Source organism: Vanessa tameamea, chromosome 19, assembly GCF_037043105.1.
Source record: "Vanessa tameamea isolate UH-Manoa-2023 chromosome 19, ilVanTame1 primary haplotype, whole genome shotgun sequence".
Taxonomy (NCBI): domain Eukaryota; kingdom Metazoa; phylum Arthropoda; class Insecta; order Lepidoptera; family Nymphalidae; genus Vanessa; species Vanessa tameamea.
In genome coordinates, this window is record NC_087327.1 from 3,523,961 (window position 1) to 3,542,439 (window position 18,479).

Genomic DNA, 18,479 nt, shown 5'->3' on the forward strand with positions numbered 1-18,479 from the left:
CTTAGTCCTTCTTTAAAAAAAGTATAAGAAACGTTTGAGCAAATGTAGTCAAGTACAATAAAAAAACTTTATTGTTTTAATTTGCAATAAATTAATATTTGTTCTAGATTTTCGAAGGTCGATATAAATAAAACATAAAAGATGCATTTGCAAATGTCAGGAAAGGTGTACGATTTCACGGAGCGCACGCGCCCAAATCTGACATATGTTTTCGTTCTAAATTTGAAAATATTTTTTCTATTGCAAAAAAGATGATCCGAACTCAAGGTGTTTTATCTATACGGGTACAGATTAAACAGCTTTCGCGTGTTTTTGCCAAGTCTTTTTGTTTCATTTTTTATACGGACGGCTTGTTTACTTTAATAACTTCCGAACCGCAAATTCAATTCGACTTTTTGCCATTTAACCCTTTGCTTCCGATAGATAACTTGTATCAGCTATTATGGTTTAAAAAACTAAGTTTATTTCATCGTAGCATAGTGATTTTTTTCTCTTTCGTAACGATTATATTTTTTAGTTTTGTGCTGAATCCAATTGGAGTATATACAAAAATGGTAGTTGGTTAGCTATTAACGGTAAGCGGTAGTAAGAACTTGTAGATTAGAAAATCGAATTACATATTTATAAATATATGTTACTTTTATAGTTTTTAAACGCAATATACATTCTAATATAATTATAAATAAATGACATGTAGATACAATAATCGACTAATTTAATTTTATATAAGACAAATAATTTCTGCTCATTATTTTGTTTATGTTAATAAATATAACATTAACACATAATTGTTTCATTACTGAGCAACCATTATGACCCTTCCGCGTAATATTTCGTTTAAGAAGCACATGACACGCTCCCTTGAGCAGACACGGCTATTTAAGGATTAAGGTGGAACCATAGTGTAAAAGAAATAGCAGAAAATAAACGATATAATCTACACATTATCTTTACCTGCTTCACCTGCCTTTTTTATTATCTTTAATAAAGTCTTAATTAATTCAATTATTTGCAACGCGGTTCGTTATAAAGAGTCAATCTACAAACGTGTTAACTTAACGAATCAAAACCCGATTAACAATTTGTTCAAACACGATTTGAATATAATTATGTTACAATCAATATTTCAACCTTCAATCGTTGGAGACAGATAGTCTGCAATGTAGGGAATCATAAATTTATAAGTGCAGATATTTATATTTTAAAACAGATCACGATTTTAGTTTTTATAGGAAATTATGCTAATTTTTGAATATTCATTCATAAACTATTGGAATCTTTACGAAAGTTTTCTTATAAGCATTATTTAATCGCTCCGCTTATCGCTCGCTCGTGCAGTGTAATATCTGTGCAGCGATTATGAATGTTTACCCACCGTCTTGAGAAACACGGAGGGTAAGACGCTGTTAGGGTTCACGCGATTTTGTGGTTTATTTGTTTACATTCTCTGTTTGTTTTAACGAAATAAACAAACAGTTTGCTGTTGTTTTATTGAACTCGATAATCTTTTAGATTTGCTTTGCGCTTATATTTTTATAAATTTTCGGACAGATTGACCCCATATTTACCTGAAGATATCGTATAGGAAATTTTATCAGGTTTTTAAAGCTCCGACAACTTGTAGTGAGAACGTAGTCCCACATAAGCCGAGGTGGTTGGGGTCAATTAGACTAAATAAATTGCAAAATACATTTTTATGCTTAACTTGATTTATTTATAAGTACCAACAACGCAAATCCAAATATGGTTTAAGTGTAATGTTTTTTTTTTTAATTCGCCTATCTCTGGAACTATCGAATTTAAAAAAGGAAAAGCATTTAATAGCCCGAATCCTGCGGAAGGTACGCAAGAGCAGCGCAGGAACTTTGTATGTATTTGATTCTTTAAATTAAAATATATATATAGATTGGATATTTAAATAAAAACAATTACAATACAAATATCCCTTATATGTTTATTTTAAGTTATTATAACATATTCATTACAGAAATATATTTTTATATCACCAACCCTATTTTGAGTGTGGTCGTTTATCTTAATAATAGTCAAGGTTTCCTCTCGCGAGAGGTCTTGGTTCAAGTACCCGATGTTTTCTCACTGAATCACACGATCATTTTATTTTTTATCCTTGTTGCCTTTATTAAAGATGCTCAGCATCGCTAACTCAGTTTCTAGTTGAGGTAACCTTATAACATATTCTGAGAGTATCTATCAAAATAGGTCCTTGTCTTAAAATAGAGAAATGTTTTGATAGCTATGACAATTAACATTTTTGTTTAAAGCAAAAATGATAACTTAAAAAGTAATATAATTGAATAATAACACCTCTCTCTCTTTCAATAGAAAATCGATAATATTTTTTAAAAATAATGTGCCGATAACATTGACATGTACTTAATATTATTTTATTTATTTATTGTATTTATTTATTGAAAAAGTTACATCATCAACTTATCACTAAGCACTTAAAATTAATATCTGATGTGGGTAAAAGTCACCAACCCGCATTGGAGCAGCGTGGTGGAATATGCTCCATACCTTCTCCTCAACGGGAGAGGAGGCCTTAGCCCAGCAGTGGGAAATTTACAGGCTGATTATGTTATGTTTATGTTAATGTATATTTATTCTTGACTATTTCTAGAAATTATATTTAAAATAACAGTAGAATAATTTTATGGATAAAAATTAGTGGAAATTTATATGTATCTATTCCTGATTATCACAATCATAAGGTAAATTAAAAGTCGACTATGATTTTGATTTCTAAAATAAACGACATGTGAAAGTTATATTTTGGTATTAATTTATTATCCTCTCAACTTTCACATTGAAAAGAGGGTCCAAACCCTCTCGTCACTCCAATGCTATTTATCTGACTTTCATCAACGGACATACTTCCTAAGGTAATCTCTTAGCGGGATCTTATCATAAGATCCGTCCGTCTTATATAACCTCATCTTAAGTTTATATAATATATAATCTGTTGCCAACAAAAAATAAATACGCTGCCAAAGTCATTCCGAATACACATTTCAATACAGCAGAAATTATCTAGTCATAGATAATAGAACCGCCTACAGTCCACATCCGCAAAGGGTAGTCATTACGAGAGCAAAAAAAAAACAGAAGCTAAAATATCCATGACGTCACATCTATATCAAGATCGCCGTAAAAAAGGCAAAGCGGAGCACAAAAAGGCATATAATAATAGAAACAAAAACGCCGCGAAAGTTTCACATAGCGGCACATTTTACGCATTATCTAGCATGTACAAGCGAGTGAACAATCGTAGACTATCGCATCGGGAAGACACGCTTTTAATATCCGAGGAAGGCTGGAGACAATCCTCTTAATCACGGAACAGACAATGGAAACCGGGCCACGCACATACGGGAATGATTAGCCGCTTTGTTGGCGAGTGTACCGCACTTTTGTTACCAACTGTACCCGCCCGGAACTTGCTCATACGGATTGTGACGCTGCGGCCCGTAATTGCTCGGCTTTATTAAAAAACGTTATGTATTAAGATCATAAGTTTATTGTTGTATAAATTGTTATGAGCTTTTATATGCTGTTGTACAAAAATACTTCGATATAATATGTTATATGAGGTTATTGTTTCTGACTATTAGCAATGATGCATATATCGTTTCGGGTACGTTTTGCGTATCTAAAAACTACCTAAATTGAGTAAGCGAAAAATCTGAGATCTTATTCTAAGCACCACTCTTTAGTTTTATAACTAATTTTACTTGTAGTTTTTACATATTTAAATTGTAAACAAGTATTTTTTCTTAGAAATGAGGCAATTTTACAATAACTTAAACGAATCTAAGATCGTATTTTTTTAAATTTCAACGAGAGAAACAAAGACGTGTGTCAATGTAACAAGGGAAGATCCTTTATAAATTAAAAAAAAAAAAAAAAACTTTTAAAATCTTCGCACATCGCACACGTCAAAACACACACGACGACCGGAGCATCGTCTAATTAAAAATAAATCGCGTAAAAGACAAAGAGTCGACAGACGCGAGATTTCGTTTTATTGCGGGGAAAAAAATCATTTCGTTACCATAGGAAAGGAGGAGGCGGGTAAAAAACACAATAAAGAAACAATGTAAACAAGTTAGGGTGTACTTGAGTAGCTCATTACGAGCAGATGCGGCGGCATTAGCCGGCTCGCTCGTTTGTGAGCCACGGATCGCTTGCCGCCGCCCGAGCCCGCGACAAGAGACGCTGGTGCAGTCTTTGTTTAACCTATTTCGGTTTAGATTACGCTTTCATGTGATGATGCTGCCTTAATTAATTAAAAATAATGACTATTCCACTTTTTTAAATGTTTCGCGTATTTTTCGAGGCGGAAATAGTATCGAATGGTAGCGGCGTTTCAACAAAGATGCGTCAACGGGCCTTTCTTGTGTCAATTGCGATGAATTACATTGTAGACTCTGGCGCCAATTTTCAATTTCATTTTACTTTAATACTAATAAAGATAACTGAAATTTGTTATGTGACTTATATACGTTTGTTTCTTATGGTTATTTCAAAAATCATTTAGGGGTACATAGTATTAAATGATTTAAATATTGTTATGTTTAAACGCAAAAATCTCACAATCTAGATACTCTGATATGAAAAAAACTCTTAGTGCCAGATAGTCCATTGATTGAGAAAGATGGCCTATATAAGATCATGTTAAATCTCACGGGGGCGGAGCAGTCACGTTTAACGCAGATGAAACCGCGGGGCAGCTAACTTTAAGCTAACAGGAGCTAATATTTTGGGATATAATTATTACATTGATTATGATGTCATTACACGCCTATATTCGGTTTATTTTGAACATGTTAGATACAAATGTACTGGCATTAAACCCTTCCTTATCATCAATTATAAATGAATGATAAAAAACGTAATTAATGTTATTCGAATTGTATCGTCACCAGTCTCAGTGTTATTTGCGTGACCAAACCAAAGCGTACACAATTTTTATTTGCACAGTTTAAGCAAACAGCATTACACGGAGGGGTAGGCAATCATTTGTTAAAGTTGTTTTGTTACTGCTGTATTAGCGACGAATACTCGAATTTAGACCAATCGATGCACTTTGGAGTCTTGTTTCGGGATTGTTCATTCCATCCCATTTTTCTTTTGTTTTCAATTTGATACGTTACCTGAACGAGCGGTTTTGTTCTGTCTGAGTGCTATTACAATTGTATTTATTGTGTACGTATTGCTCTCCAAATGCATAATTAAAAATCCTTTTTGAAAGAATTAGTGCCGTATATCTAATTGATATTCTTGATGTTCCTGTTCTTCAAATATATAAAACTGTGCGTATAATTACAACGGATCGTATCAATTTTCTACCCGTACCTAAAATGTACCTATTAATTATAAATATATTATGATATAGAAAATTTTCATACATAGAAATACGCTTATTTACTTTACAAAAATTTGTAAATAATATTTATTTAATTTATTTTTCGGAATAAATGTTTGAAATTGCCAAACATTAAGAAAAAAATACTATTACTATTTAAAACACACAAACTTGTCCTTAAAAATAAAAAAAAAATCTATTTTAACACTGAAATATTATTAATATATTATATAAAAACCGCCACTAGTGTGAGTTATAAGCGTAAGCGGGCGCGGACACATGATTGCAGACATGATCGCCTTCCGGTCTTCCAAGTCACGCATCGTGCATTACCGGTGATGTAGTAATTTGTTTTATTCACCCTTTGTACTTGTTATTAATTAAAAAAGACCAACGCTTAACGTACTAATAAAGTAACTTTGTAATTTAATAATAACATCTTCTGAAATAATTCCTGAAAGATTTCGTGTTAGAATTTTGTAAATGTTTCTGACATTTACTGACGAAATATTCTTAGTCAAGAAGTTGACAGTGTTACACTCTCGAGCCTTGGAAAGCTTGTAAAGGATGATTCTGCGCCTGAAGATGACAGCATGCCGTTGTATCGAATAATATAAATGAATATCAGAGTGTAGCAATATTATTCTTGTTCTACTAATTAATAAATAGTTCATAAGCGCATTTTAAATGTCAATGGAAGTAAGCAGATATCACACGGTCCGTGAGCTTGATGACGTGGTAAGTTCCGGTTCCTTCCAGTCACGCATCGAGGAATTCGGTACCGACGCCATAAAAAATTTAAACAACTGTTGATTCGTCGAAAATAAAAACACCGAAGTAAATTGCATATTACGCATTTAAATAAGCTTGAACTTCGAGTAATATGTCCGTGAATAATGTAATAAATAGATTAAAAATAACAGTATTTATTATATTTCTCATTATTAATATAAAAAAAACATTGTTTCAACTGTAGATACTACCAGTCGAATAGTAATAAATTTGACTTTCAGAATTACTCATTTTTAAGAGCTCTTTAAAGAAAAGAAAAGTCCTTCCTTGCTAAATCAAAACGAAACCACGATTATTATTAGTAAAAGGTGTACGTATTTCTAAATATAACTGATTCATCATACGTTATTCTATCGCTGTTGCTAACAGGTGTTATAAATTTATTGGTCATAACCACCCCAACGTAACAGTACCACTTTACATAACATTCATAACTTTCATGTCATTATTGAGTTCATTTACATTACACATTTGCTTTAAATCAAGTTGAAATCGAAAACTAAATGTAATTTTTGTACATCTACATATATACCAACATCTTAAACATGAGAAACAGCTGAATGAAACGTAGATAATTAAATACTTATATTATTATTAAATGATATTTACTTTTGTATTTTTATTAAGTGAATAATTGTGATATAAAAACAAAATCTTATTAATAATAATATTGTTTCATATAAAATCGTAGCTTTATTTCTTACAACTGTTCAGATAAAATTAATATATTATGATACTATTCACCTATGTAAGTATCTAAGTTAAAATAAAGTAGACTGACAAAAAAGAGGACTTAGGACAGTGATAAAAATATGTATATAAATACACATAACCTTAATATAAACTAAATCATACAGACACGCAGCAAAAAATGAGCACTTTTGACGTCAATACAATGAACTAATCTGTATATCTTATTTTATTGAGGTAAAATAACTGAATCTATAAATTATGCGACATACTAATCGAAATGTAAATACAAATAAAGAAAAAATCGTTATTAAAACCCGAGTAGGCAAGTAATATGACTCATAACAATAACAATATGAGATTATGAATAAAATAATCCAACAAAAACCAACTGGTTATGCAAAGTGCGACACAAAACACCATAACACTTGATCAACTTGTAATCTCTAAAGGAAATAGCAAGTGAGTCACGTGCTCCTTGTATCATATCTGCGCCTTTCCGCTGTGATAGCGTAATTATATGTTTTCCGTTCATCTTTTGTTGAGCTCGTGTAGCCACCGCTTCCTGTCTTGTGTGAGATAGTGTGTGGTTTAAGTTGTATCTTTTATATTCAATTTTTCAAAACTGTGATTTGACGTTTATTTGACAGGACTTGAAAATATCTACAATGTTTGATATACATATAATGTTTTTGATACATATTGCATTCAAAATTTATTATCGTGTTCGTAGAGTTTTTATACAAAAAAGGGTATTTTTTTATTTATTGTTACGGATTATATATTTAGTTTACAATTATTTATAAACTAATAGTATCTTTATTTATGTAGGTATGAGTCTTTAATGATACGTTACAGAGTCTAATACGAATTATAACTGAGGTAAATTCTAATGCAATATTTAACTATATAAAAAAAATTTTTTTATTATATATATGTACTTCTATAGTTAAATATGTAACAATAACAAATAATGCCAAGTCGCTGTTGTGTAGCGACTATTCCGCTGTTAGCGTGTTACTTAAACCTCCATGAAAATTATGCCGTTTAATTCGTAAGGGCGGTGTGATTTATCCTTATATTAGTTGATACGGCTCATTACAAGGCTATTAAACACTTTTCAAATTATTATAGACATATATTTTTATAAACTACTAAGTGATCATAATTTATTCATAAAATGATATATAGTGAATAGATTTATTTAATTTATTTATTATTAGTATTATATCTGAAACCTAAAGAGTTTGAATTGAATAGGATTTGTAAACAAACGATTTTTGCATTTAATAGCCCAATTCTTGATCATCTTATCGGCTATTGAACATTACGCTATAGCCTGCGATAGCGGAGCAGGGACGTAAACCAGAAGCCACATAGTATTAATATACGAGTATAAAGTAACAGTTATACTATTAAAAGTATTCACCAAATATATCTTAATCAATATGCTATAATATTTTTTAATGATAAACGATTTTGAATATAAAATGATGTGTATTGTTTGTATTTCACCCGAAATGTACAATTAATAAGCCTTCATCAAACGTTTATGGGTATCACCAAATGCCACACTTCTAGCCAACTCTAAGATTAGGCCAACAGATGGCTATGGGAACAAGATAATACCAGTTTAGCTAGACCTCTCTTGAAACCTTATTATCAAAACCAGAAAGTTCAAATCCGAAAGATTCATTGTATAACTGAATTGATGGACTCCTTACTAATTTCTAATTGCAAATGAAATTAGGTTATAAAATGACGGTATAAAGTTTAGATTTCTATAGCAAATTTAAGAGGAAGGGTCGCGTGTGGTTTAATAGTTATCGATTATAGCATGCAGATTCTGACACACTGACATACATATATTATAAATGTTCTTGATGTTGTTATAAATCATTTAAAAAACCACTTTGGTACTACCTGTAACCCGCGACAAGGTTCGCGTAAATCTTTATGATTAATCTTCTTGATTTTAAAATGTAATGTAGAATTTTAAATATGTTTTAAATATATCGTTTATTTAATTTCTAATATAAATAACGTGTTAATAAGAGATATATTAAATATATATTTAGAGCAGGTCTTGCATATATAGCTCATATATCCCAAAAACAAAAATCAAAATATTCTTTAATAGCCGCCCGCTCCGGCTTTGCACGGGTGCAATTTATTACCTATTAAATAAAATGATAAGATATAAATATAATTTATACCGTGTAGAACTAAAGATTAATGTAGCTTTCTACTAGTGAAGAAAATTATAGATTTAGTTCATTCGTTTCGGAGTATACCCCTACATACAAACAAACAAAATTTACCTCTTTATAATATAGTACAGATTCATGATAAAAAAATGTTTATTATATAAGAATTAAATAGAATATGAAACATTTAGAATCTATGAATAAATATGGATTAATCAAATAAATCATTATAATCTACACAAAGGTTTACTTTTTAATGGTATTTACTACTATTAACGCTTTTACGACTACATATATAATATATAATAACATAAAGAGTATGTATACCTTAATACATATAATAATTTTAAGAAGTTAATTCCATACGAAAATCTTTAATAATAACATTAAAAAAAAATACCAAATCCTCGCATCTAAGGCAGGTATCTTCCCGATAAAAATTATACCACATGACATAATACAAAAAAAAAAAAAATATCAAGATGACCTACTTCAAAATTTGCACCTTTCCTTGGAGAAAGAGTTCTTTTGTGAGATGATCACCTTGCACAGCATATGGTATCCGTGAAATGAATCAATGCCGCGATCCGTACCGACCGTTATAATTTTTTGCATCTCTTGATTATATAATAATATCTTCTTTATATAATAAATGATAACATATACGAATTAATTAAACCTTACCTTTAGACGGAGCGCAGAATTATTTAATAAATTAAACACTATATATAATTGCATTTAAACGATTACATTTTTAATGTTTTTCAATAATGATTTTTTTTAGATTAATAATTCAAAACCTTTTATATAAGTACGTAATTATTAATGATTAATACAAGATTCATCCATCAAACTTTATATATTCTATTTAGAGTTCTTGGCATATTAATTTACAAATAGACGATAAATAAAAAAACTGCGTTGTGTACTATCAAAAATGATAGTATTCCTTTAATATTATTATTTTAGTTCAATTTTAAAATCATAAAGACAACACTGTGATGTGGTCTTAAATAATAAACTCCATCTAATAATACTTTTATTATAACTTTCGTATGCATAGAAAACTTTATAAGTTAGCGAGGTTTCGCAAGCAAACAATTGTGAAGGGCCCGTATTAAACGCTAAGGGCTGATCCGTTGCTTGTGACAATAATAATAGAGAAAGGGTCGTCATATTGCACCTTTACTGGTATCGTAAAAATGTGGCGTGCCCGAACACCAAGTGTTTACAAATTGATAAGTTTTTATTTTTATATAGATTGTATTTATTGCGATCATTGCCCTCATATCGGATTGATTATAGTTTATAAACCCTAATAGGCAAATAGACTAACATTTAAATTGATATTTTCAAGGTTAATAAGTGCGCATTTGACAATCAAACAACGACAGTAAACATAGTCTTCGATTCATGCACTTAAGATATTTATAATAATTACATGACAACAATTGTACTTATATATTTTAAATTTATTTATTCACACATAGAGATAAGTTTGCTCGGGTAGTTCATAATAGTCCTCTTAGATAATTACATTTTTAGTCAGAACAGAGTAAGAATAAATTAAATATATCAAAACACGGTAAACATTTAACGATGTGCGTCCATATGTTTCTTTTTTTTTATTGTGTATAGACAGGAAAAATATAAAATTCGAAATGAATATAGTTTAAACAATTTTGCTTACATTTATAAATAACTATTCAGTTATAAATTTCTAAATCTTACTAACAATATAAATTCCAAAGTTTTGATGGAAGGATGTTTGTTTCTCAATCACGCGAGAACGACTGAACGGATCCGAATGAAATTTTGTACATAAATAGCACATAGGTTACTTATAATCCTTGATAAATGTAAGTAACACACCTCGCCTCACCGGCAAAGGCACGGGTGGAAACAATTATTCAATAAGATTAAATTATTTACTGCTGCAATAAACTATAAGATCGTAAGCATCATATGCTATAAAGTATAGTCATTAAGACAATTATGACCCTTAAAACCGACAGATGTGGAATCAATATCTCAATGTATTTGCATTAATATACAAATACCTCATTCAGCTTAACATAACGATTCAGAGGACATAAAAGGACGGGTGAAGATTCACCATATTTATTTCTGCAAACGATTTAAAATTTAACGCATCTGTTCTGCGCGTGCGCGACGACGAAAGATGTTTCGCGAATGATGAATGGTCCGCTTTAAAATATTAAATTTCGGTAGCTATAGAATAATTTTAATGAAAGATTCGTCATTTTAAGTATAGAATAAAAGGTTTCGACAATTCGTTTTATTCTTGAATCTATTATTATCAATTAATTAAATCGGTAAAAATATCAATTTTTGCACAGGTCTTGTACTACAGTGGATTTATCGATCGTAGCACTCCCCTGCGGTAGCCATCTTATGTGCAGCTGCGCCGGCGCAGGGTCAAAGGTGGCGAGGGGCGCAAGTAAGCTGCGTAAGTGTAGTGGGCGCTGAGTACGCTGTCTATAGGATTAGACGCCATGTTGGATCGATATTCGATTTTTACGTTTAATCGTTGCAAAGTTTGAAATAAGTTCCGGTTCTTTAACGGTTAAAAATATCTTCAGATAAATAGTGATTAAAATATCTATTTACAGTGCTTTTTAATATTTATGAAATATTAAACAGTAATACGGAAATCGCTTTTTACCAAATGACCGACAAACCGACACCTGGTTAAGTATTGTCTTAGGCGCCATTCCCCGAGAGACATTTGATACGCCCACAAAACACATTAATAGCCGGATCAAACAACATGTGCACATATTATCTTGAAACACGTGCCTTAAGAACTTATACAATTAATAATACACTTTAAGACGAACTTCATATAGCTCACAATGCAATAATCTCTAGAAAATCCTTTAAGGAGGTGATCTACCTTACGAATTATGTATAGCTTTATAATAAAAAACCTTAAGCTAGTAGAAATTAGATTGAATATTGCTCGTAAGAAAAATAATATAGTAAGGTGCGTAAAATCAGCTGTGCTTATCGTATGAATAGAAATAAACCTTAGAACGATCTGTTAACATTAAAACTTCGAACAAGTGGCTCAAAATCATACAATAGTAGTAAGAGTTACGATCAAAGCCACATTATTTACAGAAAATTAACTCTTAACGTTTTGAAATAAAGAGTATTTTGGTAAAATTCAGAAGGTAGTATGTTTACGACCTTAATACTTAAGAACTTTAAACGATTACCACCGGTATTGTACATATCTTACAAATAATATACCTGGTATATTTGACCGTACAGTGAAGACTAGTTTGAAAAGTATCAAAATTAATATTAAAAAAGTCATAAGCGTTACAATATTAATAATTATGGAGTTGTAAGAACCACTAAAGTAACCTTCAATAATCCAATAACAATAGAGGAAAGTAAATACAAAACGCGTAAGAGCATTACATTACGCTCGCTCTGTAGGGTCGCACTTAGGGGCATGTGCGCACGCGCCAGTCGACAATCACAGTAATAATATCTAAAAAATAATAATAAATCCGGCTGAAGAATAAAGAAAATCACCCCCTGGCTCCCTTTGCCTTTATCTTGCAAACAGACTTCAAAATGTTAAAGATAATAGGGGTGGTCCCCTGCGTACGCGCACACCTTTCGCGGGGGTTGCATCTATATGTGGGGAGAAGTGACGCCGCGTCCAATTTGGCGGTTTATTTCAAATTTGGAATACGCATCTTGGAAAACTTGTTGACATTTTACTTTCGTTCTTTAATCTGCTTGAATTCCATAATTAACGATTAATTTTTTAAATTTATTATAAATTTTAATAATCTTTTCAAATTGCTTATAATTATTTCAAATTAAGTCAATTAAAAGAGATTAAGATTAACAAGTAAATGATCGAAGACACGAACTGAAATAAAGGGGAAAATAAATCGAAAGCCAATTACTGAGATATGAAACATGGCAAGCAAAGGATTCAAAAAGCCAGGAATGGGCTTTGTCGTGCACCTTTGATTACCTGCCTCATGGCTGGACAGGACAGAGACCGACCAAAGACAATATGCGGATAAAAATGAATAAAGGAATAGTTTTGTTTTCATTTCGCTTTTATAAACGCGAATGGGAATTTTCTTTTATATAAATGTTTAACAACAAGCAGACGTAACGTTGGACGTAGAAAGATTACCTACGTTTTGTTCTTAACATTATCTATACATATAATGGAACGGTGACGGGTTACGGGACCGTGTATATGGAAATTTAAAGATTAATCTGTCTGTCTGTTAATGGTTTATCTTACGATACCTTTGAGTGCATAGGGAATGCAGATTTTTCGTAATGAACATGAAACGTAGAGTACGCAATTCAGTTATTATTAACGAAATACAATATATAGTACAGTTCTTGAGCGACTCGTAAAAGTTTTAATGATCTCAGTGCTTTACTGTGCCTTACCGTATTCAAATTTACAGAACTAAAAACAATGCATCAAATACTTGAAAAGTTGGAAGTCTGGAGCGTTCATCTCGCAACTATTAATTAGTAGTCCCCCGATCGCTTCGTAATCAAGCATAAAATTAAAGCTTGGCACACGCCAAGCGCCAAACAAAGGTAAGGGTGTGTCCACACCGTAGGTACCTTATGGCACGGCAATTTGTTCAAGACATCTGGCTTCACACCTGCCCGCACCCCTCTTACACGCACTCCATACCGATGTTACTTTTCATAAATTCCAGACGTACAGCTATTATTAAACGCGCTCTTAATTGAACTCTGCATAAAGTTCAAAATGCAACGGAGACGTCTATGAAAACGCGAGCAAGTTACCGGTGTATTATGGTTTTGGCACAAGGTCCAATGCCCCTGTCATTCATCGTAACGTGTTCGCTCATTAAAATTCGGAAATGACGAACAGTTTTTCAAGTCCAATTGTTCTAGGCGCGGTCAAGCGAGACTTTATGACGGTAAATGATTCGTATGTTTGCTCATTAGAAGTCGCTAGTTCCGACCGACCACTAAAACTTTTAATTTGCTTCCCGTCCGTAAATGTAACTGACATCGTTCAATTAGCCTCATGTCGCATCTATCAAGCGATGTTTGTCCACTAGACGCTCGCACGTCAATCTCAATAGGAGTGTTTCACAACACAATCACGGCGTAAACGCGCAACGTACGTTCATTCACACACAGCCACACGTAAGACGCCGTGACGACGGCTGTGTCAAGGTTGTGTGCGTGCCCCATTCAAGACGCGGTGAGACGCTTTCCTTACGTCACATCCTGTGACGTAACCCGTCTTAAGTGGGCGTGTGAACTACGCTTTACACGCGGGACTTTTTTATATTTTGACAGGTCGCGGTCTCGAAACACCCGATGTCGAGATAAGTAAAGGGTTGTCTGAGGATACGATAACATGTAATTTTGTATTCGTATTCAAAGGAAGTGTCAGTGTTATATTATAAAGAACCATAATAAATATTTATCGTTGGTGTTTAGGCTTAAAAGAGCTTATTACGGCGACCCAATTTTAAAGTCGAAAAAATTTCAATGATATATTTAAAGGGTTAATTCTTGAGGTTTTATTTACTAATTATAAGTAAATATTGTTTATCGCGCCTAAGATTTAAATTCATACACTTGATTATTATAAACAACAATAATATGAGGGAATACTTATACTTTTACTTACTTAACATATACATATTTCAAATTAGATGATTTTGGATTTAACTGTGGCCAATGTACATTTCAATGACAATTGTTGAGTGGGGAATATATTGTTGTAAGACGTGAAAACGTAACAAACAAACTATTGCATTTATAATAATATTAGCAAGGATATTTGTACATATACTTTATTCAAATAGGCTTTTACAAGTTCCGAATCGTCATTTAAAAGAATTACATTAAACATAAAGTAAAACGGTTCGGAATGTATATTCGACCGAGATGAACCGGCAAATAACTCAGTAGTTACTCTTTTTCATTTGTGATACAAAGTTATGTCAGTTAAATAAATACATATAAGTATAATAATTTTCTATCATCCATAAAATCTTGTGTTTAATAATATGTTACATATTTGTTCATGTTTTTTAAGAAACGGTTTGAATTTATGAATGTACAATGTTAAAGATACTCGTTTCTATCAAATTCCAGTAACACTTAAAACAGTAACAAATTATTTAAAAAAAAAGATAAGATTTTGTAACAAATGCCTCCACCTCACTAATAATAGGCGAGAGGCGTCCCCATATTTACAATGAAAGAAACATCCGCTAGTTCTGCGAAAAAAGATTTAACTTATACGCCCGGGGCATGGGACGATGATGCGGGACGATGGCGTTAATTTAGGCCAAGTAGATCAATGTATTGTGCAAGCCAAGAATGGTTCCGTCTTAGGAGCCCGCATGCAAATAAATATGAATATAAACTATTGTCACTCTGTGTTTTCAAGTGAGCATTACTAATTAAGATCTAGGGTTTTTGTGAATGTATAGTTGTTTATTGGAGTCTTTATATATATATATATATATTTTATTGTCTTTATTTACTATGTTTGAGTTCAATGAGGCTAGACGGCCACAAAGTTTTAATGTGCGTAATTAGTGTTTTTAATAAATCTCGTTGGAGAAACGTCGTAAGGAAACCTACACGTGAGGGATGAAAATAGGTATGTCACATATAAACGTATATTAATGTAGAAAAATATTATTGTTGAATATTTCTTTCCAACAGACTCAAATTGCTACGTATTTGCTCGTGAGCTCATCGAAATATATTTTATGTTTATTTTGATATAATGGAAAATAAATTATTTTTAATGTCTCAAAATTAATAAAATATATTTATAAACTTATATTTTTTACTCTCAATTCCTGCGTTAATGATTCACAAAAAATATTGCAAAAATAAATAGAATGTTCCAGAAAGATTTGCAAGGCATTTAAAACTAATTTAAAGTGTGCGCATTATAATTATTCACCTTTGCCTAAATAAAAAAAATCGATCCGTCTTAGTTCAATAAAAAAAACTAGAGGCGATATATTAAATTGTATATCGCGATCGACTGCTCTTTAAAAGCAATTCTTGTAATCCGATTCGTTTAAAGTCAAACCGATATAGTTCAATTAACACATCTGCGCGAAATATAAAAGATTTTTTTGCAGACTTGCGCAAGCAAATCCTGTACGTTACAAGTGAAGCACGTTTTTTGTTGTCTACACACAGTCCTCACTTCTTAGACTTTCTTTTATATAAATTCGTTTGATATTTCTGATACCGGCAACACTTGTTTTATTTTTTATAATATCATACGTTCATAATATAAATGTAACACGCCAGTACAAGTTCTATATTTAAAAACATTTTACATTGTAGTTACATTAAATACTCAAAACCAATTCTTATTCTTGTCGTGGCCAAAAATCCTGTTTTCCCAGTACATGACTTTTCAGGTTTTCAGTGTCTTTTAAGTAAGAATATTCAAGACTAAACCTTAAAAAAAATACTCATATTTTTATTTATTGTAACCGTGGTCGGGTAATCTACTTGCTCGTTAGTCTATGTAGTCACCTTTGCCCATAAACACAGTCAATGTTACCCTATCGGTACACTGCCCAAGTTGTTGTCACTTGTGCTTGTAATTACACTGGATCACTCATTACACAAACCGGAACTATTGCTATTACCGGTGCTTTTCAGTCGAAGTTTTATCTTGTGAATAGGTGGTACCCATCCGGATTGTGGTGATATTATTTTTTTTATAATTGCTTTGTTTTGTTATTAATGTATAGCGTTGGTCTTTAAATCACGCTATAATTGTCTAAATTTATTATTTTAAATGTATCATCGTTCAAAATAAAAATTCAGTTTCCTGGATCAAGTGTGCGTTTCATTCATAGTATTAAAAAAATATTTACCGAACCGTTTATATTATTGACAGATTGCTATTCTGTAAGAATTCACTTCGTATCTCATTTGTGAAATAATGAAAATCGACTTACGGTGATAAGTTTGTCCTATAAAAGCTATAATTAAATTATTCTATTATTATTATTATAATAGAATAATATTATTATATAATTAAATTTTGCGAAATTGCATATTACATACAGACATTTCATTCTATATTCTGCGTCGATCATCGAGTTCATTCTTACAGAATAGTTCAACGGTTGACTTCCTTGGTTCGTATATAGACTACACTTCGATTTAAATACAACTCCTATATAAGGAAGGTATTGTATATAATGATAAATTGAAAAGTACAAAAACTAAAGAAATGAAATAAATCACGGAGTAACAGATGCGCGTCGAATTGTCTACTTAAAACATATGTAGTTGTTTCCTAATAAATCGGTACTCAATCCATACACTTCCGGTGGTTGAGGGCCACTAGGCTCAAATGAATACAGTATCAATGCACGCCCATAGCACCTGGCAACGGCGATCTTCATATGAATGCTCCTGTAATTATTAGCATGTTTACAAAAACCGACTATTTGTTAATTTTATGTGACTATTAACATTGAATAACATATACACAGAACTTGACAATATTGACGACATTTAAAAAAACTGCAGGTCGGCACACGCACACTCAACCTTAAGAACTTTTAATAATATGATTAGATTACTTAAAAGAAACGACATTTTCACGGACAGTTAATAAAATTATTAATAGTAAATTTCGTTTAAATATTTCTTTTACATAACCGCGCGAAATTTATAAAACACAAATTTCCAATCCCCGTTTTACCCCCTTAGGGGTAGAGTTTCGTAAATTTCTTAGCGGATGTCTACAACCTATAAGGAACCTACCTGCCCGATTTCATGTTTGTATGTGTTATAGTTTCCGAGATTTCGTGATTAATCACTGAGTGTTATTTAGATTTTATATATATATAGAAGATATATATATATATAATAACGATGATATATTTATATAAGCAGTAGGTCGTCCGATTTACTAAGCATAAAGTTCAATAGTGTTATAAGATTGACGTTACCTCAAATTGTCGTTTATTTATTTAATAATGTATAATAATTTGAAAAATCAAAACTAAATTCAGTGCCACATTGTGTTTCAAATTAAAAAAATATATGAATCGAATAATTTAAGGAGATCCCGTTCTATCTTTACCAATCAATGGACCATACGGGTTGAAAAAGATTAGCTATATAAAAACATCGGCTGCGCACGCGCTCCCGCCGGGTGGTCCCGCACGTGGAGGCCCGTATAGATCCTATCGATATCTAGTGACGTCTTATCGATAAGTGAGGAAGACTTTGCACTCTCGAAGTTTTGTCTATTTCTAAAAAAATCTATTGTTTGTTTATACTTAGATAAAAAGACATAATCAGAGTTTTATTTACAAACAGCGACTCCATTTCTAAAT

At 31.7% G+C, this 18,479-nt stretch overlaps 1 protein-coding gene across 1 annotated transcript in view; it reads left to right on the forward strand.

Annotated features, from left to right (window-relative positions):
• The window catches only part of LOC113396081 (homeobox protein prospero), a 94,935-nt gene that overhangs the window by 17,202 nt on the left and 59,254 nt on the right, over positions 1-18,479 (forward strand). The window lies entirely within an intron of this gene.